The 27,374-nt window shown below is 42.7% G+C and overlaps 1 long non-coding RNA gene across 1 annotated transcript in view; it reads left to right on the forward strand.

Annotated features, from left to right (window-relative positions):
* LOC116374457 (uncharacterized) overlaps positions 1-27,374 on the forward strand; it is a 58,484-nt gene that overhangs the window by 26,039 nt on the left and 5,071 nt on the right. The gene's annotated exons all lie outside the window — the stretch shown is intronic.

Below are 27,374 nucleotides of genomic sequence, written 5' to 3' on the forward strand. Positions count from 1 at the left end.
TCTTACAGTCTGTCTCTCCACATTGTCTCACAACATGTAGGATGTGTGAAAGACACCTTACATTACAGGCTACAGCATTTGCCAAGCAACCTGAGACACTGAGCGAGTCTGACACTGTCACCAGTGTCATACTGGGTGTACATTTTAGTTGATGTTGATGGAATAAAAACATTGCACATGATCATATAATCTCTCACAATCGTTTAGAGAGAGATTGGACCAAGGTGCAACGTGGTAGGCGTATATTTTACTTTTATTAAAATGACACCGAAAAACATCAAATTACAAAAACGAATGTAACTCTACATGCAGTGCAGAAAGCAACTATACGCAAACAAGATCCCACAATCTAAGGTGGGAAAAAGGGCTGCCTAAGTATGATCCCCAATCAGAGACAACGATAAACAGCTGCCTCTGATTGGGAACCATACTAGGCCAACAAAGAAATAGAAACAGATTTGACCACACAAGTCACACCCTGGCCTAACCAAATAGAGAATAAAAAAGGCTCTCTTAAGGTCAGGGCGTGACACATACACCTTTAGAGACCCCCAATCAACAAATGTGTCTCAGCAATGGGATTACAATGGAAGAATACTTCTGTGCTCCTTCCATCTTTGAATTTCTACCTGCTCCCAGCTCTTCCTATTATAATTTGTCCAATGTTACCCAGGGTATTATTTAAGTCCAAGCCTGTATGCTGTGTGAATGTCTATACTGTCATTGGCTGAGGTTATTAAAGCAGTGTATAGCTGTGCAGCAAAGAGGCTTGGCTCCACGCTTTTGGGTTTTTGATCTGACCTCCCTTCAGGTGCACAGCAGGAGCTCAGATAATGAGATAAAGGGGACCAGCTCTGCATGACTGCCGATGGGCTGCACAACGGCCGGCCCAGCCAGCCGGAGCCCTTCAAAGGCTCCATGCCCTCTGATTCCTGCCCAAATGCACCCTGGGAGGCATGGTGTCAGGCCTAGTGTCAGGCCTGGTGTCACAGAGACTCACACAGTGCTATTTGACACGCAGTGGGACACACACTGGGAGATGGGACAGCACAGGGATCTAAGAGTATAGCAGGAAGCCTTCTCTTACACATTTGCTTCACATGACATCTGAAAAACAACTGTGGTGAAGTTTTTTTCTGCTGCTTGAGCTTCACAAGTCAGCTATTGGTAGATCCCTATAATTCCTGGATAATATTGCATTTTTGTATTTCTACATCAAGGTATCTGATTAAGTTTTTCAGTTTTGTCATGTTTATATGACACTCCTTTTGCAAAATAAATCCCAATCATCAAAACACCATTAAATTCGTCGGAGTAACGCTTATGTTTATGATGAATACTCTTGTGTACATCTTGGGTTACAAAGATGATTTTCATGCATGTCAAAATTAGCATGAGGCCCATGAGTTTTGACAGCTCAAGGTAAGGTGTTGAAATAGCATAGGCATACAGTACATGACCTGACCAGTATTCCAACAGCAGTATGATGTTTCTTATTGTGTAGGTAGCTATACATTCACACAGTTCACAACAATTAAGGATGACACTGGGGTCTAGAAAAATACCTGTTATACAGTGCCTTGCGAAAGTATTCGGCCCCCTTGAACTTTGCGACCTTTTGCCACATTTCAGGCTTCAAACATAAAGATATAAAACTGTATTTTTTTGTGAAGAATCAACAACAAGTGGGACACAATCATGAAGTGGAACGACATTTATTGGATATTTCAAACTTTTTTAACAAATCAAAAACGTAAAAATTGGGCGTGCAAAATTATTCAGCCCCCTTAAGTTAATACTTTGTAGCGCCACCTTTTGCTGCGATTACAGCTGTAAGTCGCTTGGGGTATGTCTCTATCAGTTTTGCACATCGAGAGACTGAAATCTTTTCCCATTCCTCCTTGCAAAACAGCTCGAGCTCAGTGAGGTTGGATGGAGAGCATTTGTGAACAGAAGTTTTCAGTTCTTTCCACAGATTCTCGATTGGATTCAGGTCTGGACTTTGACTTGGCCATTCTAACACCTGGATATGTTTATTTTTGAACCATTCCATTGTAGATTTTACTTTATGTTTTGGATCATTGTCTTGTTGGAAGACAAATCTCTGTCCCAGTCTCAGGTCTTTTGCAGACTCCATCAGGTTTTCTTCCAGAATGGTCCTGTATTTGGCTGCATCCATCTTCCCATCAATTTTAACCATCTTCCCTGTCCCTGCTGAATAAAAGCAGGCCCAAACCATGATGCTGCCACCACCATGTTTGACAGTGGGGATGGTGTGTTCAGGGTGATGAGCTGTGTTGCTTTTACGCCAAACATAACGTTTTGCATTGTTGCCAAAAAGTTCCATTTTGGTTTCATCTGACCAGAGCACCTTCTTCCACATGTTTGGTGTGTCTCCCAGGTGGCTTGTGGCAAACTTTAAACAACACTTTTTATGGATATTTTTAAGAAATGGCTTTCTTCTTGCCACTCTTCCATAAAGGCCAGATTTGTGCAATATACGACTGATTGTTGTCCTATGGACAGAGTCTCCCACCTCAGCTGTAGATCTCTGCAGTTCATCCAGAGTGATCATGGGCCTCTTGGCTGCATCTCTGATCAGTCTTCTCCTTGTATGAGCTGAAAGTTTAGAGGGACGGTCAGGTCTTGGTAGATTTGCAGTGGTCTGATACTCCTTCCATTTCAATATTATCGCTTGCACAGTGCTCCTTGGGATGTTTAAAGCTTGGGAAATCTTTTTGTATCCAAATCCGGCTTTAAACTTCTTCACAACAGTATCTCGGACCTGCCTGGTGTGTTCCTTGTTCTTCATGATGCTCTCTGCGCTTTTAACGGACCTCTGAGACTATCACAGTGCAGGTGCATTTATACGGAGACTTGATTACACACAGGTGGATTGTATTTATCATCATTAGTCATTTAGGTCAACATTGGATCATTCAGAGATCCTCACTGAACTTCTGGAGAGAGTTTGCTGCACTGAAAGTAAAGGGGCTGAATAATTTTGCACACCCAATTTTTCAGTTTTTGAATAGTTAAAAAAGTTTGAAATATCCAATAAATGTTGTTCCACTTCATGATTGTGTCCCACTTGTTGTTGATTCTTCACAAAAAAATACAGTTTTATAAATGTATGTTTGAAGCCTGAAATGTGGCAAAAGGTCGCAAAGTTCAAGGGGGCCGAATACTTTCGCAAGGCACTGTAGCTGGGCACATATGGCTCCAGAAATAGCTGTGCTATGAACTATGTCATTTTCTTTTGTGCCTTTGACACACTTGCATCTGGTTTTATTAACAAGCAACAGTTCTACGCCGTGGCTTTTTCCCGGTGCGCCTGTCTTTTTTTAACTTGTCAGGAGGAGACGGGGAGTTTTAAAATAAAATGACTCTCTGAAGGAAGTGGCTGTATTTTTGTAGCAGCGTTTCAGGTAGCTGGGAGGAGGCTACTTTTCGCAACTGAACACCTGCATTCTTTTTGTCTGAGCTAGGGAGTAGTGAAAAACCTGTTTTTTAAAGCTTCAACTTCACAATCTGGACCTGAACTTAATAATATCAATGCCCGGGTGTCTCCTTTTGAATAGCTAGATTGATTCTCTCCTTTCATGCTCTTCTCCGTGCTCAGTTCAACTAGTTTCACATCAGGGGTCTCATGTGGTTAAAAAACAACAGGGTCATATTTTCACGGTCGTACCAATACCAAGAAAATACGGGGTACAGAGAGGTGTGCAGCAGGTTCTGATCTTCTCCTGCCTATTGGCCTGAATATTTAATGACTTCCCCACACTTCATCCTTTCTTCTTTCAAGACTAATGTAATTTGCCCCGGGCCCTTTCTACTATCAGTGATATTGAAATGCATGAGGAGAAACCTATATAACGCCTCAACCTTCAAAGACAGCTTTTTAGAGCATGAAAGTGATATGGTGTGTGTCTGTCTGTCTGTCTGTCTGTCTGTGTGTGTGTGTACGAGTTACCATGTTTATGCATGTCCTAAATAGTCCATGAGTGGTAGCTACCACCTGATTTCAGTCCTGACTTTTCAAAAACAGGACAGTTGTTATGATATCCCATGATTCCAAGCTGTTGTCAGTTGGACTTGTCAAGAGCTATTCAGCCACTGACAGACATCCTTTTGATTGACCTTTGATTTGATGTTGTACTCCGTCCACTTTTTCATTCTCTTTCATGTGAAAATTACCCCCTGTACTCTCATGTGGAAGTTACCCGATTCACAGCTTCTACAGAGGGTTATCCTGAGCAGGTTGATTATGGAATGTCAGCCTATTCTAAAAGGCCTGCTCTGTTCCTCTTGACGATAAACCTGAATGAAGCTTCACCTTGACCATACAAAACAGTGCACACTCATTAACCTAGTTGCTATTTCGATAGAAACCCAGAGAGCTAAATTAAGCAAACCTATTTACCATAAAATGTCCATGCATACTCTAGGGCTGCAGTAGGCTAAACTGTTGTATAGATGTTTTTTTCTTCAGGTTCCATGTTATTGTAAGACAAATTAGCTGGTAAATGTGATACAGCAGGAAATCCCTCTATATTAACAGAAAAGCTAAGATGTCACCTGGCGTGCTGAACTCAGGAGAAACCATGGAGCATGTAGGATTGCGGTGGGCATTGTGTGCGAGCTGTGTCCTATATAAAGCACTGGGCTTCACAGATTCAGACAGGGTGTTGTGTTGCAAACTAGCTCATGACTCAGCTCTCTGATTCCCACATGATGTAGCTGTGCAACACAGTCCAACACTTTTGGCTTTCATTCCAAATGTGACTTTGTTTGTGAACAGTAGATCCCCACTACTTATAAAAACAGTATATTGAATGACTAGAGGGCCTTCCTGTTGAACAAGCTGTGGATTACATGGCATACTTTCATTGTTTTGGCATGAAGGTAGGTAATTACCAGTCTTAGGGTTGATTCTCTTCCATTCCTTCAGAGAAACAAGGTTACATTTGTAACAGGACTTGTTTTACCCATCAATTGGGATTAGTTTGATTTGGGGTTATTTAAGAACCACCTAGATGAGCCTGGAGCCTAGTCATAATGTACAGGGCGCAGAAGTTGCAGAATGTAATGACTTTGACAATGCAAAATGGCTTCAAACACAGAAGTCCTGAGAGCATTGAAGAGACACGAGCACTGAGCACAGAAGAAAGTGTCTGTGAGCTCAAATGAGGAGGACTAGCTCTGGCTGTCTGAGTCTGGCTGTCGACAATGGGCCTTTTGCTGATAATCGCTCGGGCCTTTGAGACTAACTGTCATGTCGCTTTTAATTCTGGTCTTATCTTTCCCCTCCATTTTTGCTTTTTTCAGAGGGTTGTGATTGCCATGTTATGGAGATGTATCTGACTTGTTTCTCTCTGTCTCTCTCAGGTGAAGTGTGATCCTGTTTCCTGTGTTTGTTCTGTCTTCTTCTTCTCTACTCCTCTCCAGGGTTTGGTAATACTAGAGTCTCTTCATACACAGTGCCTTCAGAAAGTATTCATACCCCTTGACTAATTCCACATTTTGTTGTGTTACAGCCTGTATTCAAAATGGGTTAAATATGTGTTTTCTTCTCAACCATCTACACAGAATACCCCATAATGACAAAGTGAAAACATGTTTAGATTTTTTGGGAAAATGTATTGAAATTGTAATATGTCATTTAAATAGGTATTCACACCCCTGAGTCAATATGTAGAATCACCTTTGGCGGCGATTACAGCTTTGAGTCATCCTGGGTATGTCTGTATCAGCTTTGCACATCGGGATTTGGGGATTTTCTCCATTCTTCTTTGCAGATTTTCTCAAGCTCTTAAGTTAGATGGGAAGCGGTGGTCAACAGCAATCTTCAAGTCTTTCCACAGATTTTGAATGGGATTCAAGTCTGGGCTTTTGCTGGGGACACTCAAGGACTTTCACATTCTTGTTCTGAAGCAATTGCCACCTTGCTTTGGCTGTATGCTTGGGGTCATTGTCCTGTTGGAACGTAAATCTTCGCCCCCAGTCTAAGGTCGTTTGCACTTGAAGGAGATTCTCATCAAGGATTTGCCTGCATTTAGTTCCATTCATGTTTTTTTCTAGACACAGCTCTTTGCATTCTGGCCAAAGAGTACATTTTTTGCCTTATGCTCTTGAGTCTTTCATGTGCCTTTTTGCCAACTCCAGGTGTGCTGTCATGTGCCTTTTTTCTCAGGAGTGGCTTCCATCTGGCTACTCTTCCATAAAGCCCAGATTGGTAATATGCTGTAGAGACTGTTGTCCTTCTGGCAGGTTCTCCCATCTCAGCTAAGGAACTCTGTAGTTCAGTCAGTCATTGGGTTTTTGGTCACCTCCCTGACCAAGGTCCTTCTTGCCAGGTTGCTCAGTTTGGTCGGATGGTCATGTCTAGGTAGTTCCATATTTTTTTGATGGAGACCATTGTGCTCCTGGAAACTTTCAACACTAACAAAAAATGTATACCCTTCCTCAAATACAGTATATGCCTCATCACAATTCAATCTCGATCTATGGACAGTTCCTTGGACTTCATGGTATAGTTTCTGCTCTGACATGTACTCTCAACTGTAGGGCCTTATATAAACAGGAGTGTTTCTTTCTAAATCATATCCAAACAATTTAACTCTAGGCAAAGTTGCAAAGAAAAAGACATATCTCAGACTAGTTTATAAAAAGAAAAGATTAAGATGGGCAAAAGAACACAGACACTGGACAGAGGAACTCTCAGAATCCCGGTGTCGCCTCTTCACTGTTGACGTTGAGACTGGTGTTTTGCGGGTACTATTTAATGAAACTGCCAGTTGAGGACTTGTTTCTCAAACTAGACACTCTAATGTACTTGTCCTCTTGCTCAGCTGTGTACCAGGGCCTCCCACTCCTCTTTCTATTCTAGTTAGAGCCAGTTTGCTCTGTTCTGTGAAGGGAGTAGTACACAGCGTTGTACGAGATCTTTAGTTTCTTGGCAATTTCTCGCATGGAATAGCCTTCATTTCTCAGAATAAGAATAGACAGACGAGTTTCAGAAGAAAGTTCTTTGTTTCTGGCCATTTTGAGCCTGTAATCGAACCCACAAATGCTGATGCTCCAGATACTCAACTAGTCTAAAGAAGACTCGTTTTATTGCTTCTTTAATCAGTACAACAGTTTTCAGCTGTGCTAACATAATTGCAAAAGGGTTTTCTAATGATCAATTAACCTTTTAAAATGATAAACTTGGATTAGCTAACACAACGTGCCATTGGAACACAGGAGTGATGGTTGCTGATAATGGGCCTTTGTACTCCTATGTAAGCATTCCTTTAAAAATCAGCCGTTTCCAGCTACAATAGTCATTTACAACATTAACAATGTCTACACTGTATTTCTGATCAATTTCATGTTATTTTAATGGACAAAAAAACAAGGACATTTCTAAGTGACCCCAAACTTTTGAGCGGTAGTGTATGTAAATTAGATATTTTTGGATTTCATTTTCAATACATTTTCAAACATAAAACAAAAAAAATAAATGGAATAAATTGGCACGATTAATATGTAATTAGAAGAAAAAAAAGTATTGGTGGGTGTAACGGTTTTCTTCCTCTTCTGACGAGGAGTATGAAGGATCAGACCAATGCACAGTGTGGTAAGTGTTCATGTTGTTTTATTGGAACAGAAACACTAAACAAAATAACAAAGAGAGTGAAACGAAAACAAAACAGTCCTGTAAGGTGCAGCAACACAAAACAGAAAACAACTACCCACAACCCATAGTGGGAAAACAGGCTGCCTAAGTATGGTTCTCAATCAGAGACAACGATCGACAGCTGCCTCTGATTGGGAACCATACCAGGCCAAAATCAGAAATACAAAACATAGAATGCCCACCCCAACTCACACCCTGACAAAACTAATATAGAGACATAAAAAAAGGAACTAAGGTCAGGATGTGACAGTGGGTCTGTTTTATAGAACTGATAATGCCCTCAAGGCCATGCTATATTATAGATATTGTCATGGCTTATCCATGGGTTTCTGTGCCAATATTCAACTCCCTCAAGCCGAATATCCATAATATGCCACGACCTTGAGTGTGTTACCATTTTTGTTGTTATTGTAAATAAATGTGATTGTTGTAAATACCTAACCTGATGCTTGATGGTCAGTAGTTGGTATTTTAATAAGATACGTTAATAATTGATTAGATACAGTACAACAGATTGGCAACCTTAAAACATGAATTATGCAAGATGTTTATCCTGTTACATCCTTCATTTTAGATTCATTATTTGTCTCTGTCCTGTGCATAGCCCGGTGGTCTCACTGTTATTTGGATTCTATTTTGGGGTTAAAGCCTTTTCATGCCATTTGCTGTTCTACAAGGGGGTGTGGTTTATCACATCACCACTTATATCAATCACATAGTGTCCCAGCGGTTCCATGGCTAGCTGAGATGTCTGTTTGTCTGTCTGTTTGTCTGTCTGCTTGTCTGTCTCTCTATTTGTCTGTGTTCTAGACAGTAACACATTGATTCCTGCCCTCCTTCACTCCATTGACAATCCACAGCTGCCGCAATTGCACACCAAGGACCCGATTCATGATTGTTTAAAAGGTTGGGCCAGACAGATCCTGATTGTGAATCAAGTATTTATCGTAGCGCTGAGCATTGCATCTCTTTACTGTAGTACATGTCTTTGCAGGCAGGAGGTTGAATATGTGGCACTTTGGGATTTTTAGTGTTTGCCACCACTGGTCTGAGGGCCTCTGTGCACAAAATGTCCTGAAATGTCATCCTCCAGACAGCAGAGGATCCAAACTGCCCTCATCACTCACACCTTATGTTAGACCTTGTCTTTAAAAAAATGCATGGGATACTCTATTTACGGCTTGAAACAGGTGTTCAGGGACCTCTAAACAGATTTGCAAAAGGAGATAAAACCAAACGTACCAAGACTAACGAACTCCACTGCTGGCTAAGTAGATTCCATAATCATGTTTGGCCATTTAAATATGCTTCGTGTGAAATTACAGTAATGGGAGTTAAACCATTGTGAACACAGATCATTGATTAAATGCCAGAGTTTTCTGAAAAATAATCTAGGATTAGACTGTCTGTATTGAGGATAATTGGGGAGATTTCTGGTGTGTGAGACTGCAGTACAGTGGTGTAAAGTACTAATTAAGTAGTTATTTGGGGTATCTGTGCTTTACTTTACTATTAATATTTTTGACTACTTTTACTTCACTACATTCCTAAAGAAGATTATGTACATTTTATTCCATACATTTTCCCTGACACCCAAAAGTACTCATCACATTTTGAATGCTTAGCAGGACAGGAAAATTACCTAATGCCCACACTTATCAAGAGAACATCCCTGGTTATTCCTACTGGCCCTGATCTGACAGTCTCACTAAACACATGGAGCATGTCCCTGGCTATCCGCATGTACAGTGGGGCAAAAAAGTATTTAGTCAGCCACCAATTGTGCAAGTTCTCCCACTTAAAAAGATGAGAGAGGCCTGTAATGTTCATCATAGGTACACTTCAACTATGACAAACAAAATGAGAAAAAAAATCCAGAAAATCACATTGTAGGATTTTTTATGAATTTATTTGCAAATTATGGTGGAAAATAAGTATTTGGTCATAACAAAGGTTTATCTCAATACTTTGTTATTTACCCTTTGTTGGCAATGACAGAGGTCAAACGTTTTCTGTAAGTCTTCACAAGGTTTTCACACACTGTTGCTGGTATTTTGGCCCATTCCTCCATGCAAATCTCCTCTAGAGCAGTGATGTTTTGGGGCTGTTGCTGGGCAACACGGACTTTCAACTCCCTCCAAAGATTTTCTATGGGGTTGAGATCTGTAGACTGGCTAGGCCACTCCAGGACCTTGAAATGCTTCCTACGAAGCCACTCCTTCGTTGCCCAGGCGGTGTGTTTGGGATCATTGTCATGCTGAAAGACCCAGCAACGTTTCATCTTCAATGCCCTTGCTGATGGAAGGTGGTTTTCACTCAAAATCTCACAATACATGGCCCCATTCATTCTTTCCTTTACACAGATCAGTCGTCCTGGTCCCTTTGCAGAAAAACAGCCCCAAAGCATGATGTTTCCACCCCCATGCTTCACAGTAGGTATGGTGTTCTTTGGATGCAACTCAGCATTCTTTGTCCTCCAAACACGACGAGTTGAGTTTTTACCAGAAAGTTATATTTTGGTTTCATCTGACCATATGACATTCTCCCAATCTTCTTCTGGATCATCCAAATGCTCTCTAGCAAACTTCAGACGGGCCTGGACATGTACTGGCTTAAGCAGGGGGACACGTCTGGCACTGCAGGATTTGAGTCCCTGGCGGCGTAGTGTGTTACTGATGGTAGGCTTTGTTACTTTGGTCCCAGCTCTCTGCAGGTCATTCACTAGGTCCCCCCGTGTGGTTCTGGGATTTTTGCTCACCGTTCTTGTGATCTTGCGTGGAGCCCCGTTCTTGAGATCTTGCGTGGAGCCCCAGATCGAGGGAGATTATCAGTGGTCTTGTATGTCTTCCATTTCCTAATAATTGCTCCCACAGTTGATTTCTTCAAACCAAGCTGCTTACAGATTCAGTCTTCCCAGCCTGGTGCAGGTCTACAATTTTGTTTCTGGTGTCCTTTGAGAGCTCTTTGGTCCTGGCCATAGTGGAGTTTGGAGTGTGACTGTTTGAGGTTGTGGACAGGTGTCTTTTATACTGATAACAAGTTCAAACAGGTGCCATTAATACAGGTAACAAGTGGAGGACAGAGGAGCCTCTTAAAGAAGAAGTTACAGGTCTGTGAGAGACAGAAATCTTGCTTGTTTGTAGGTGACCAAATACTTATTTTCCACCATAATTTGCAAATAAATTGATTAAAAATCCTACAATTTGATTTTCTGGATTTTTTTTCTTCTCATTTTGTCTGTCATAGTTGAAGTGTACCAATGATGAAAATTACAGGCCTCTCATCTTTTTAAGTGGGAGAACTGGCACAATTGGTGGCTGACTAAATACTTTTTTGCCCCACTGTAAATAAAAAAATACAAGAAAATGATGCCGTCTGGATTGCTTTATACACAGAATTTGAAATTATTTATACTTTTACTTTTCATATTTAAGTATATGTTTGCAATTACATTTACTTTTGATACTTAAGTATATTTAAAACAATCATACTTTTAGACTTTTACTCAAGTAGTATTTTACTGAGTGTTGTAAACTTAAGTCATTTTCTATTAAGGTATTTTTACTATGGCAGCAGTTGATCACTCTGCCCTGGTCTGATACCAGTCATTGTGGGCCTAGGAGAGCACCAACAGGATGACATGGTTGATGATAGCATGGTGTCGGCATTTGTCTTTTATATTCTGATGAAAGAACTGTGTTAATGCAGTGACATTCAAATCATAACAATTAGGTTATTGTTTGGTTAATCTCGGCAACCTGAACCAAATGGTTTCGTCAGTCACAGGAGACTAGTATTGAGTTAGAGGGCTTGGTTCAAAATGTTATTTTGAACCAAGTAATTGAAAGTACCACTCAGTAATTGGAAGTAGCACTCATGTACGGAAATGAGTCCTCCTTCGCCCACCAAAGGAAGTGAATAATACTGTTGCTTACAGAATGCATTATGTGATTGATACTAATCACTACATTACTGTAGTTCTTTTCACATTGCAGTCTAATTAGCACAGTCACCCACGGCTGGATTCTCCTGGAATCCAGGACATATTTGAAGTCTGTCTGATTCCTGCTCAACTTGATCCAGGTCAGTCCTATCCCCTATCCATTTCATCCAGAGGGCACCGTGAGCTCTATCTGTCTGATGAAAAAGACAGGCCTATCCCCTATCCATTTCATCCAGAGGGCACCGTGAGCTCTCTATCTGTCTGATGAAAAAGACAGGCCTATCCCCTATCCATTTCATCCAGAGGGCACCGTGAGCTCTCTATCTGTCTGATGAAAAAGACAGGCCTATCCCCTATCCATTTCATCCAGAGGGCACCGTGAGCTCTCTATCTGTCTGATGAAAAAGACAGGCCTATCCCCTATCCATTTCATCCAGAGGGCACCGTGAGCTCTCTATCTGTCTGATGAAAAAAGAGTCCTATCTAGTTCAGTAGCTGCAGGGTGGTTTAGTTCTGCAATGTAGCAATGATCCAGCATTTAATTTACAGTAGCTATTATTCAGCAGAGCTATCATCTTCAGCGGGCTGAGATGATTTGTTTCTCTTATTCCTCCTCGTAGATATCTCAACTGTTGTCATTACAATGAATGTATTCATAATTAATCATAATTTAGTCCACAAGGATTTCCGGCAGAGTGAAGAACAACAGCACAATAATTTATTTTTTCCTCTTCAATTTTGAGGGCTAAATTCTCCAACAGAAATGGAATTTCAGGCAGTGCAAAGTATATTACAGAGCCTGCGAGTGAATTGAAAAGGACTCATTTCCTTTTTTTCCACACAAATGATTTGTAATAACTATTCATGATTCATATTGCTGACCTACAAAAGTTGAAAAGCGAGAAATGCCTCTCTTTCTCTCACCCCTCCCCTAACCATACATTCGTGAGAAAATAACAAACTGGCTTTTAAGTGCATTTTAGCAGTGAATAAAAATCTCAAAGTGTGTAGTAAGCGAGGTAATGGAAGTGGGTTTGTTATTACTCGGCCAGAACTTGATCTGCTCCAGACTTCTCATACTCCAGGGGTAATGTACTCCAGGGGTTTAGCCTGTATTGTACTCCAGGGGAGTATGAGACACAGAATAAATGTGAGTAGAAGCCTATGTTAATAAGGAAATAACATTCTGCCTCAGGGATGAACAGAGAACTTCGTTAATAGTTTTATTTTCCTGTACAGAGTTATTGGCACATGCACAAACTGGGCTTTGACAAGGTTAGAATATCGATCAGAAAAGGGCCCTACATGGAACCGAAAAGGGTTCTTCAAATGGTTCTCCTACGGACACAGCCGAATAAACCTTTTAGTTTCTGGATTGAAGAAAAGGTGCTAACAGTGTACCCTTACCCAGTGCTCTTGTTTGGTGTCCCAGGTTTATTTCTCTCCTCTCGGGGCTATCTGTATGGACATGTTGAAGGACTCTACATTTGAGTTTTACCCTCTGTTCGTCCTATAATTTCACAATGTGTCGTTAATCGCAACTTTTACATCCTCATCCAAAAGTTTTCCTGTCAAAGGCATTTAATCGATTTACTCTCTCATCTTATACTTGGAACTGGGAGCTGAAAACGAACACCCCTGCCGGGCTCCCGCCTGGGCCTCTGCCATTCCACAACATGCTTTCTTTTTCAGAGTACAAAGCAGTGGCCCTATGAAAAAGATAAATCCTGACATTTTCTAATGTTTGCCTTCCACAGAAGAGCAGAAATGAGAGGTTTTAGGCTGTAATGTACAAGCAGATATATTCCACTCTGAGTGAGCAGTCTTCTGTGCTTTAGCCACAGACATTAAACATGGCAGGTTCCCCTGGGTCTTTCATCCCAGATCAGTTTCAACTAAACTGCAGTCCCAATCCACACCTTTGGAACATTATGCACACAATGAATAATGCAGCTTTTCCTGCATGTTGTGCCGCACAGTACATTGCATACACAAAGTGTTCTATATCCAACATATGGGCACCAAACAGATGACATAACTGTTGATAAGTAAATGATTTTCCCAATCTGTTGTGGGCCACAAAGAGGCACATGGGCCCGTCACATAATTCTATTGTCTTGGAATATTGTCTTAGTACTGTTAAATGTATTTGATTTAACAGTACAGTGTACGGTAGCACCTGTTGTTTTGTGTGTGTGGTGTAACTTTACTAGTCCACACAAGGATAGTAAAACAAGAAAGAAAAAAGGTGGGGACATTTCGTTGGGTCCCCAAAAGGAAAAACGCTATTTTAAGCTTCGGGGGTTAGGTTTAGGGTTAGAATTTGGGTTTAGGGTTAGGTTTAGTTCTAGGGTTAGGGGGTTTGGGGTAAGGTTAGGGTTAAGGTTAGGGAAAATAGGATTGTGAATGGGAATACATGTTTAGGTCCCCACTTGGATAGTAAAACCAACGATTGTGTGTGTTTTTTATTTTTTTATTTCACCTTTATTTAATCAGGACAAGACAAATCAGGACAGAACATGTTCTCATTTTCAACTGCGACCTGGCCAAGATAAAGCAAAGCAGTGTGACACACACAACAACACAGAGTTACATATGGAGTAAACAATAAACAAGCCAATAACACAATAAACAAGTCAATGACACAGTAGAAAAAAGAAAGTCTATATACTGTGTGTGTGTGTGGGGGGGGGGGGGGGGGTCTCTGGCTATATGCTCCTGCATGTGTGCAGTCTGGTTATAGTGGGGATTAGATTGCTCCGCTGTGCCAGAGAGGTTAATAAGCTTGGCAGTAGCAGAGCCTGGGCTGCAGCCTGTGAAATAGACTTGTTACTAGCAATGAGGAAGGTAAAGGAAGGTAATTCAATCTCACACAGAGTTTAAAAGCAACCCTATTACACCAGACCTAGCTGCTGGCACTGTGGAAATGACTACTACCTATGCTCGCTCCATACCAGATGAGATATCGCTGGAGGGAGACCACATTCTTGCTCTGCTTCAGCTCATATTTTTGGGGTGTATTTTTGACTGTGTGCCATGAAGCATTTACAGAGGAACATTACCAAAGACAGGACTTAAAGTAATACTCTTCTAATATTCTAATATACTAAATGCTCTATCTCAGAACACCAGGCTCTATGCGAAGTTGAAAGAAGAGAAGAGTGTCATTTTCTGTTTTTGTGGGATATCACACAGTCACATCAGACTCATTTTGATTCATACATATTTTGGGGGGTTTCCATGTCTTTGACCTAGTTCTACCTCTGATGTATATTTAACTGCGGTACTCTCTGAATTATACATGGTTTTCTAGGTGTTCCATTCCTAGAATGCCAGGCACAGATGGATACTTGTTTCTGATTACTATTGAGCCATGCTGATTATTGTAGGTTTCAGAGGAAATGCCTGGATAGCCTGACACTCACTCTAGTTTCTCTCTCTCTCTCTTTGTCTTTTTGTCCTTTTTGGTTTTTACCAATATGCTTTCTTTTAATCAAATGTTTTTCTCTACATGTAAGAACACTCTAAATGGATTCAAATAATGACAACACACAACATCAAACTACTATAATAAGATATCCAGTATTGGACAACTTCGTTTTTCTTGTTATTGCATTTAGGAGTGAGGTGGAGTGCAGTGTTAATTGGGCAGGCATAGGGGACACGGCTGGTGATTTGAGACAGCTTGGCGGGTCTGGTTGCAGGCCAGGAGATTACGGAGGTGTCATGGGGAGAGGGTTGTGAATCATTGTGCCTCTCTGGTGGATTGAAGATCAAAGCCCTCAGAGTCACGTCTGATCACTAGAGTGGAGTAACTGAGTGTCACCCTCTGTCACTCTCCATGTCAGCTGCATCGGCCACCTTGGTGAAGAATGTAGTCAGGTGCCATTTCCAATGGACAATGGCTATTGTCATTTCTACACAATATGTATAACTGTATGTATGAGGAATAGAATTGGAATTAGAATAGGTCTATCATTAGTTCTCAAAATGTATCACAATAACCAGTGTAATATACTGCGTAGAAACGTCTCAAGTGGCTTGTCAGACCAGTTTTACATGGGAGATCTGCATTTGCCATGACAAATTTAATGGCTGTGGCAACTGTGTAAATCTGCTTTGAGACCATAACAAAAGTATTTCTTAATAGTCAATATACTGTATATGGAGAGCTGGTGTGTGGTGTCAGGAAAATAACCTCACACTCAACGTCAACAAAACTAAGGAGATGATTGTGGACTTCAGGAAACAGCAGAGGGAACACCCCCCCATCCACATCGATGGAACAGTAGTGGAGAGGGTAGCAAGTTTTAAGTTCCTCGGCATACACATCACAGACAAACTGAATTGGTCCACTCACACAGACAGCATCGTGAGGAAGGCGCAGCAGCGCCTCTTCAACCTCAGGAGGCTGAAGAAATTTGGCTTGTCACCAAAAGCACTCACAAACTTCTACAGATGCACAATCGAGAGCATCCTGGCGGGCTGTATCACCGCCTGGTATGGCAACTGCACCGCCCTCAACCGTAAGGCTCTCCAGAGGGTAGTGAGGTCTGCACAACGCATCACCGGGGGCAAACTACCTGCCCTCCAGGACACCTACACCACCCGATGCTACAGGAAGGCCATAAAGATCATCAAGGACATCAACCACCCGAGCCACTGCCTGTTCACCCCGCTGTCATCCAGAAGGCGAGGTCAGTACAGGTGCATCAAAGCTGGGACCGAGAGACTGAAAAACAGCTTCTATCTCAAGGCCATCAGACTGTTAAACAGCCACCACTAACATTGAGTGGCTACTGCCAACACACTGTCAATGCCACTGACTCTACTCCAGCCACTTTAATCATGGGAATTGATGGGAAATGATGTAAATATATCACTAGCCACTTTAAACAATGCTACCTTATATAATGTTACTTACCCTACATTATTCATCTCATATGCATACGTAGATACTGTACTCTATATCATCGACTGCATCCTTATGTAATACATGTATCACTAGCCACTTTAACTATGCCACTTGGTTTACATACTCATCTCATATGTATATACTGTACTCGATATCATCTACTGTATCTTGCCTATGCTGCTCTGTACCATCACTCATTCATATATCCTTATGTACATATTCTTTATCCCCTTACATTGTGTATAAGACAGTCGTTTTTTTTGGAATTGTTAGTTAGATTACTTGTTCGTTATTACTGCATTGTCGGAACTAGAAGCACAAGCATTTCGCTACACTCGCATTAACATCAACATGCTAACCATGTGTATGTGACAAATAAATTTGATTTGATTTGATAATGAGGGATCAATCCTGATGGAAACTACAACTACAACACTGCTTCTAAACAGTGTCTATGGTACGTGAAATCATTCTGCACGTATACCTTCAATGTTCCATCCGGAATTCTGATCCAATTATTTCCTCTACTACGATATTTCTCCAGCAGTAGTGGAGTGGTGATGATAGGAGCGAGAGAAAGAGGGAAGAGGGAGAGAGATGAAGAAGGTTGAGACACTTATCTCTTCAAATGAAACAATCATTTTGCTTCCGCTCGCTTCTCTGCCTAGCCTATGGATTAAAAAAGTAAGGACAAATATTGGTGAGAAAGACCAAAGCACAAATGGGAGGAGGATCTCTCTCTGTCTCTCTCTGTCTCTCTCTCTCGCTGTTCAATACAAGGGGCTTTATTGGCATGGGAAACATGTGTTAACATTGCCAAAGCAAGTGAGGTAGATAATATACAAAAGTGAAATAAACAATTAAAATTAACAGTAAACATTACACATACAGAAGTTTCAAAACAATAAAGACATTACAAATGTCATATTATTTATATATATATATATATATATATATATATATATATATATATATATATATATATACAGTGTTTTAACAATGTACAAATGATTAAAGTACACAAGGGAAAATAAATAAGCATAAATATGGGTTGTATTTACAATGGTGTTTGTTCTTCACTGGTTCCTCTTTTCTCGTGGCAACAGGTCACAAATCTTGCTGCTGTGATGGCACACCGTGGAATTTCACCCAGTAGATATGGGAGTTTATCAAAATTGGATTTGTTTTTGAATTCTTTGTGGATCTGTGTAATCTGAGGGAAATATGTATCTCTAATACATTGGGCAGGAGGTTAGGAAGTGCAGCTCAGTTTCCACCTCATTTTGTGGGCAGTGAGCACATAGACTGTCTTCTCTTGAGAGCCATGTCTGCCTACGGCGGCCTTTCTCAATAGCAAGGCTATGCTCACTGAGTCTGTACATAGTCAAAGCTTTCCTTAATTTTGGGTCAGTCACAGTGGTCAGGTATTCTGCCGCTGTGTACTCTCTGTTTAGGGCCAAATAGCATTCTAGTTTGCTCAGTTTTGTTGTTAATTCTTTCCAATGTTTTCTCATGATTTGGTTGGGTCTAATTGTGCTGCTGTCCTGGAGCTCTGTAGCGCGTGTTTGTGTTTGTGAACAGAGCCCCAGGACCAGTTTGCTTAGGGGACACTTCTCCAGGTTAATCTCTCTGTAGGTGATGGCTTTGTTATGGAAGGTTTGGGGATCGCTTCCTTTTAGGTGGTTATAGAATTTAACGGCTCTTTTCTGGATTTTGATAATTAGTGGGTATCGGCCTAATTCTGCTCAGCATGCATTACTCTCTCTCTGTCGCTCTCTCGCTCTCTCGCTCTCTCTCTCTCTCTCTCTCTCTCTCTGAGATGAATATATTAAGCCATGTGTAATGATCCTTTCTTTGAGGACAATAGGATGTTAGAAGAGTAGGCTACATGCTGGTGCAGTATAAAAGGGATTAGAATAGAAAACATGAAGATTATCCTTAATCCAGAGACTGCATTCCTTTTCATTTTGTGCTGAGCAAAAAAATGCACGTCTTTCACAAATATATTGTGGTAATCCTTAACAAATCCCTGGATACTTGTGCTCTTCCCTGACAATACCCTATTTTCTCTCAACTCTTCATAAAACTTTCTTACCTTTTCTGTATTTCTAATCTGTTTGCTCTTTACCACTGCTCTTCTTGTGAGCTGTCAGCAGAAAGTGAGCTGAGAAACATCCCTTCATATAGTAAATCTGGGAGGGACAATAAGTGCAATGCTTGGAACAGAGCAACAATTCTGATGTGTTCCCAAGAATATCCACTCTAGCTCTTGGAGGAAGAGAGAATTTTGACCAGCATATCAATATACAGGTAAGGACAGAGTGGAGAAACAGGCCACCTTTTATTTTTCCAGTTTGAGTCATGGTAGAGCATGATATACAATATTTTAAGCAATCTTCTTTGTAAGAGAATGATTATTAGTAATTCAGCATATAGTTTCCCAATCCCATCACTAACATGCAGGTAAACTGATTGGGATATTTTTTTTATTTAACTAGGTAAGTCAGTTAAGAACATTTTCTTATTTTCAATGACAGCCTAGGAATAGTGTGTTAACTGCCTTGTTCAGGGGTAGAACAACAGATTATTACCTTGTCAGCTCGGGGATTCGATCTTGCAACCTTTCAGTTGCTAGTCCATCGCTCCAACCACTAGGCTACCTGCCGATATGTAGGTACTGGGTAAAAGGAACTGGGTAATTATATTGTAGTGCCTGTGGGAGGAAAATAGCTTTTTTCAAATCCAGAAGGAACTGGACTATTTCAAATATGAATCACCTGGACCTTTTTTAATGAATTAACTCCTATTCTCACTAGAATAGAACACTTCCTTCAGTAAATGACTGTGACTCTACACTCTGAATTTGCTGGACATTATGGAATGTGTGCAACCTGCATACAGTATAGCCTTATGTCAATAGGAGGGTGACTGATAAAGGGATCATGTAGCGATGACACCTTTCCAGTTGTCTAACAATGTATCAATTATCTATGATACCTCTTTAACTTTCAATTGAGTTAAAAGTATTTTGATGGCAAAAACCTTTGGCATCCAACGCAAACGAATCGTGTACACTTCGATGACTGTCCAATGTGCCCAGCTGTGTAGTTTTAGATTGAGACAGACCGCGTTAGGGACAATTTCCACCTCCTGATCCGCTCAGTCATGATCATATCAATATGAACACAGCTAGCCTTGAGGTTAGAGCATTGGGCCAGTAACCCAAATCAAATTTTCTTAACAGTCAATATACGAAAGGTCGCTGGGTAGTGCGTACAGCCCAGTACATCACTGGGGCCAAGCTTCCTGCCATCCAGGACCTCTATACCAGGCGGTGTCAGAGGAAGGCCCTAAAAATGGTCAAAGACTCCAGCCACCCTAGTCATAGACCGCACGGCAAGCGGTACCAGAGCGCCAAGTCTAGGTCCAAGAAGCTTCTAAACAGCTTCTACCCCCAAGCCATAAGACTCCTGAAAATCTAATCAAATGGCTACCCAGATTATTTGCATTGCCCTCCCCCCTTACGCTGCTGCTACTCTGTTTTTAATCTATGCATAAGTCACTTTAATAACTCTACCCACATATTACCTTGCCTAACCTGTGCCCCCCGCACATTGACTCTGTACCCCGGTACCCTCTGTGTATAGCCTCGCTATTGTTATTTTACTGCTGCTCTTTAATTATTTGTTACTTTAATTTCTTATTTGTGAGGGTATTTTTTTAAACTGCATTGTTGGTTAAGGGCTTGTAAGTAATCATTTCACTGTAAGGTCTATACCTGTTGCATTCGGTGCATGTTACTGTTAAGGTTTTCTTCCGATGAAAGAGAGGACCAAAATTCAGCGTGGTTATTATTAAACGTCTTTAATAAAGATGATAACAAACGATACAAAAACAATAAACGTAACGTGAAAAACCTAAACAGCCTTATCTGGTGCAAAACAAACACAGAGACAGGAACAATCACCAACGAAACACTAAAAGAATATGGCTGCCTAAATATGGTTCCCAATCAGAGACAACGATAAACACCTGCCTCTGATTGAGAACCACTCCAGGCAACCATAGACTTTTCTAGACAACCCCACTAACCACAATCCTATTACCTACAAAAAAAAACTAGACAAAACACACCACAGAAATAACCCATGTCACACCCTGGCCTAACCAAAATAATAAAGAAAACACAAAATACTAAGACCAGGGTATGACAGAACCCCCCCCCAAGGTGCGGACTCCCGGCCGCACACCTAAACCCATAGGGGAGGGTCCGGGTGGGCGTCTGTCCACGGTGGCGGCTCCGGCGCAGGACGTGGACCCCACTCCAACATAGTCTTAGTCCGCTTGCATCGCGTCCTTAGATTGGAGACCCTCGCCGCCGACCTTGGCCTAGTAACCCTAACAAAGGGCCCCACTGGACTGAGGGGCAGCTCGGGACTGAGGGGCAGCTCGGGACTGAGGGGCAGCTCGGGACTGAGGGGCAGCTCAGGACTGAGGGACTGGCGGTTCCGGCAGATCCTGGCTGACTGGCGGTTCCGGCAGATCCTGGTTGACTGGCGGTTCCTGCAGATCCTGGCGGCTCTGGCAGATCCTGGCTGACTGGCGGCTCTGGAAGATCCTGGCTGACTGGCGGCTCCTTGCAGACTGGCAGCTCTGGCGGCTCCTTGCAGACTGGCAGCTCTGGCGGCTCCTTGCAGACTGGCGGCTCTGGCGGCTCCTTGCAGACTGGCGGCTCCTTGCAGACTGGCAGCTCTGGCGGCTCCTTGCAGACTGGCAGTTCTGGCGGCGCTGGACAGGCGGGAGACTCCGGCAGCGCTGGACAGGCGGGAGACTCCGGCAGCGCTGGACAGGCGGGAGACTCCGGCAGCGCTGGACAGGCGGGAGACTCCGGCAGCGCTGGACAGGCGGGAGACTCCGGCAGCGCTGGACAGGCGGGAGACTCCGGCAGCGCTGGACAGGCGGGAGACTCCGGCAGCGCTGTAGAGGAGGAAGGCTCTGGCAGCGCTGGACAGGCGGGAGACTCCGGCAGCGCTGGAGAGGAGTAAGGCTCTGGCAGCGCTGGACAGATGAAGCGCACTGTAGGCCTGGTGTGTGGTGCTGGCACTGGTGGTACTGGGCCGAGGACACGCACAGGAAGCCTGGTGCGGGGAGCTGCCACCGGAGGGCTGGTGTGTGGAGGTGGCACTGGATGGACCGGACCGCGAAGGCGTGCTGGAGATCTTGAGAGCAAGGCTGGCACCAACCGCCCTGGCTGGATCTTCACCCTAGCCCGGCAGATGTGAGGAGCTGAGATGTAGCGTACCGGGCTAAGCACGCGTACTGGGGACACCGTGCGTTCCACCGCATAACACGGTGCCTGACCAGTACCACGCCCGCCACGGTTAGCACTGCTAGGCACACTGTAGCGCTGAGCTGGCACAGGACGTGCAAGGCTAGGGAGGTGCACAGGAGGCCTGGTGCGTGAGGCTGGCACCATCTTCACCAGCCGACTAGCACGCACCTCAGGACGAGTATGGAGAGCTGACCCAGGTTCCATCAAATCCCCGACACGCTCCGTCGGGCGAATTCCGTGCCTCATGCACCAACACAGCAACTCCCTCATAACTCTCTCCTCAAATTTCCCCATTAACTCCTTCAGTCTCTGCTTCGCTCACCTCCAACACCGGCTCTGGTTCTGGTTTCCTCCTTGGCTCCTTACGATAAACAGGGGGAGTTGGCTCAGGTCTGACTCCTGACTCTGCCACACTCTCCCTGTGCCCCCCCCCCCCAATACATTTTTGGGGCTGACTATCGGGCTTCCATCCTCCTCATACCAGCACCTCTCCGCCTTCGTCGCCTCCAGCTCTTCTTTGGGGCGGCGGTATTCTCCAGGCTGAGCCCAGGGTCCTTTACTATCCAAGATTTCCTCCCATGTCCAGAAATCTGGATTTCACTGCTCCTGCTGCCGCTGCCTGTCACCACGCCGCTTGGTCCTGTTGTGGTGGGTGATTCTGTTAAGGTTTTCTTCCAATGAAAGAGAGGAGGACCAAAATGCAGCGTGGTTATTATTAAACATCTTTAATAAAGATGATAACAAACAATACAAAAACAATAAACGTACCGTGAAAAACCTAAACAGCCTTATCTGGTGCAAAACAAACACAGAGACAGGAACAATCACCCACGAAACACTCAAAGAATATGGCTGCCTAAATATGGTTCCCAATCAGAGACAACGATAAACACCTGCCTCTGATTGAGAACCACTCCAGGCAACCATAGACTTTTCTAAACAACCCCACTAACCACAATCCCATAACCTACAAAAAAAACCTAGACAAAACACACCACATAAATAACCCATGTCACACCCTGGCCTAACCAAAATAATAAAGAAAACACAAAATACTAAGACCAGGGCGTGACAGTTACAAATACAATTGGATTTGGTTTGATTTGACAATGGTAACCCTGGCTGTGAACCCACTCCCTGCAGGTGTCTCATGGGGAGTTGGGATATGCAAGAAACACATTTCCTGTCACAAGTGTGTAACAGGGAAAATAGATTCAGGCCCATACGGAGGTAAGTGAGCTCAGGCAGGTGCCTCCTCTTCCTTCATCTGAAGTACCAGGATGCAGCAGGAAGGAGGAAGGAAAGCCTCACAAAGTGGACCCTTGCTGGGATTAAATGGAACATTGGATCCAGCCTATCCTTAGAAACTCAAGTTTTAGATCTGTGTTACTTCAAGCGGATCTGACTAAATGTGTTCTCCAGCTCTCCAACCAAAGGAGACATTTGAGGAGGTCCCTTAGTGAACAGTTGCACGCATCAGTTCCTTCCACCCACATGACAAACACGCACCGTTTCTGTTCCCTCTGGCTGGGCCTGTTTGTTGCAGTACACGACAGAGGAAAGACTTGTGAAAGCCAAAACAAACAAAGTTTGCATTGTGAGATGGACAAATGAAGTGCACAGTAGTCATTTACAGAGAACCTCGCCTCATTACTAGATCTCAGTTTTAGGTCTGCCCTAGTCTGACTCTGGGAAAATCCAGGAGAAATCATTACTAGTGTAGATTCAGGCAGGAGGCGTTTGGAGGACTTGCTTCGTGATTTTTCACACACACCACTCACACACACACACTCAGTAGAAATTGAGGTATGAATTATGAAATAGGCCCACAGTACCTCTGCTGCCACAATACTCATCATCCTCCTCATCATCATGGCAGATCAGGCTGCATGGGCTCTACTACAGTAGCTGTCTCCCTCCCTCTCTCTCTCTCTCTCTCTCTCTCTCTCTCTCTCTCTCTCTCTGCATTTCAAACAGTGGGCAACAGCTCTGCTTGTCCCCTGGAGAGTAGCAGGCCCCTTTCATTACATCTGATTTCTCTGGGCAGAATTCCCCCACAGCTTTGGGTCGACCCTGTGCTCTGTCTCTCATTGGAACTCTAATAAGGGTGGTTTACTGTAGCTCACTGTGGTGAGACTTGGGTTGCTGCTGACAGGGGCTCATTGTGCAGTAGGCCTGCCTGGTAACCTCCTCTCACAGCCCATTTGCTGAACCACTGATGAACAGCAGCTAGAAACTACTGGCGTTCTCTTTGGCTTCTCTGAGATTTTACATGATACATTTCAAGATGTATTTTGATGCTCTTGAATGTCTATGAATATTAGGTACATTAACGTACATTATTCAGCTGGAAACAACTACTCAGCAGTGTCATGAGAGAGATCACTTTACTGGCACTGAAGGATTGGATGGTAAGAGCACTCGTTATGGTTTTCTCAATCCTGCATGATGACTACCCCCCCTTCTCTCTCTCCCTCCAGCCCCTGGCCATGTTAAACATAATGACATCACTTGAGACTTCACCACACAGAATGTATGGGCAACTTCACAGTGCAAACACACTGTATTGACAGTAATTAGGCTTACAAATCGTCCAATTAGTCCTACTGTCACGTTCTGACCTTTATTAGTTCCTTTGTTATGTCTTTGTGTTAGTTTGGTCAGGGCGTGAGTTGGGGTGAGTAGTCTATGTTCTTTTTTCTATGTAGTATTTATGTGTTTGGCCTGGTATGGTTCTCAATCAAAGGCAGGTGTCGTTCGTTGTCTCTGATTGAGAATCATACTTAGGTAGCCTGTTTTCCCCATTTTAGTTGTGGGTGATTGTTTTCTGTCTATGTGTCTTCACCAGACAGACCTGTTTTGTTTTCGTTCGTTCTCCTTGTTATTTTGTTTTTTTGTGTTCAGTGTTAATAAATATCAACATGGACACGTACCACGCTGCATATTGGTCCGATCCTTCATACTCCTTGTCAGAGGAAGACGAATCTCGTTACACCTACTCCCTACTCACAATCCGTGAGTCATTTCATTTTCTATAGGAGGGAATACATTGGTTGTGATGACAGTGGGAAAGCACCATGTCTCAGTGGAATTCCCCTTTAATGAATCACACGGTTATCCAGCTGATATTATGTTTCTGTAGATGTCAGACTGTCTCCCCATGTTGATGTCCTTCTGAATGCTCTAGTTTGGTAGTATTTTACTGGGCCAGAGGTGAGCCTGTGGAGCTCTGTTCTAAAAAACTATATTTACTTGTCTAATATAGGTCAGCGTCTAGTGATGTGACTTTGGTGTGGAGTGTGTGTGTGCGTGCGTGCGCAAGCGTGCGCAAGCGTGTGTGTCCCTGATCCAGGAACAGGGCTGATTGTTAAGGAGCCCCATTCACACTCTGGTCCTCTCTAAGAGTCTGGCAAAGCAAAGGTGAGGGGCCACTGATGGAGAGGGAGTGAAAGAAACTGTGAAAGAAGGATTTCCGCACCATGTGTGAAGGCTTGGGCACAGAGAGAAAGACTGGTCTGTTTCCCTCTTGAATCATTATGCCCAGTCATTCTGCAGGCACCCCCCTAGACATAAACATGGAAATAACCGTAATAAAGCAGGATGAATAGATGTTGTACTGCTCTTAAGCCAGCAATATATTTGCTGAGAAGTCTCATATTTCTATTGGTTTATTTTGGAAGGAGAGCTGTTTTGCCCTCTGGGACGGCTGTGGTTTACACAACCATGATTAGAAAATCATCTTTCCCACATTTTAAGACAAGATAAATACATGTGTTGGCAATGCTGATCATGCTTTTCTAACGGACTCAATAGAACATAAACAAAAGCCAATTACTGTAAAAATGAAAAATTGAGAGGCGTTGGAACATAGACAGGGTGATGCTGTCTGATGGTGGTTCTAATCTACAGACAGCTGTAGTGCTTAGAAGTGGGAATCAGTCCTAATTAAAAAGATGTATCATGTTATTCCAAGCCAAGCAATCTAATCTTCACTGGTTATTTACATGTAGCTGTTGATTTGGGGGGGATTACTTTGGCACTGGGCAAAGGATGGCGGTTCTTGTCAATGTCAAATGCAATCGCTTTACCATCTTATAGAAATCCTGCAATTTTATTAGGCATATTGTAAATCCACTTTATTTTTCCTCTTCATTCATTTGAAATGGCCTAAAACATGATGATAGAGACTCACAATTTACTCGTATGACTATGTCAACTGCCTTTGAAAGCTTCTGTTTGCCATTGTTGATATTAGCATTCTGGATCTCTTTGTTGCATTCTAAGAAAATCCTTATGGCTGTAAAGGGTCTCAGCTGCTCTCTAAGCCATATTCATTAGAATGATGATTTTTTTTGTTTGTCAGCCTGACTATTGGTTGTCATTCCACCAGGTTCCTGTTGTTGCCATGGAAGGTGACTTTCCAGTCTACTTTGATTTAAGTTAGAGACTCATTAACCCCCAGTTGATGTCATATTTCACCAGCTGGCCACCTCCCCCTGTACTGTCACGTTCCTTGATTAGAGTGTGCATACCATATGCCTAACACAGTTCACACAGTCTGCTTCAAACACCTGTTCCACATTTCTCAATCTTACCCTGATCATAGCACAAAGTATTCCGTGCCATCATGAAAGAGGCTTGGTGGAGAAAATTGCTTTTTCTATCTCATAGCCATTTTGATTGAAATGACCTCTGTAGCTTTGACAATTACAGTATTTCAATATCCGCACATTACTGTAATAGCTTGAAGCTTGAGCATTCACACTGTATTGTGTATTATTAATATTCACTTTTGTGAATATATTCTAGTCTATGTTATGTAATAGGGCTGGGAATTGCCAGTGATCTCACGATACGAGTTCATCACGATACTTAGCCTAGGTACCGATACGATGTGTATTGCGATTGTCTCGATTCTATATGTATTGCTATTCAATACTGCGATTTGAGGTTCCAAACATATTGCCATGTCTGCTGTAGAGGTACAAGATTATTATTCACATTTTCATGTAAAAAATTAAATAAAAAATACATATTATTTTCCCACCATCAACATTATGTAATGAAACTAGAAATATTCTATCATATCTCCATCAGCATATGCACACTTGAATGCACACACATATCACAGTTTAGCACAGCCTAACTGCAGCTGGTCGGAATGGATGTCTTACCAGTTGAACAGCCCTAGAGAGTGACTCCTCTGTGGAAATGTTCCAATCAGGTAACTTAACAGTCATACTGATCCCTCCTCTTTGTCAAGATTCCTCACTGTTCAGATTCCCAGCATGGCGTCTGTATGTCCCCAGCCTGCAGCCTCTGATGGACTGAGGGACCTGTTCCATTGTAGCTGTGCTGAAGTCAGACAGTCAGGCATACAACCTAATTGGAAACTTAATCACGTCTGCTGATGGCTGCTGGTGGTGGGAACTAAAGCCCCATAGGAGGAGAGAGTCAAGAAATATCATTGGTACAGTAGGCTAGGCTGCTGGCCTAGATACGT

The sequence above is a fragment of the Oncorhynchus kisutch genome, linkage group LG6 (assembly GCF_002021735.2).
Source record: "Oncorhynchus kisutch isolate 150728-3 linkage group LG6, Okis_V2, whole genome shotgun sequence".
NCBI classification, from domain to species: Eukaryota; Metazoa; Chordata; class Actinopteri; order Salmoniformes; family Salmonidae; genus Oncorhynchus; species Oncorhynchus kisutch.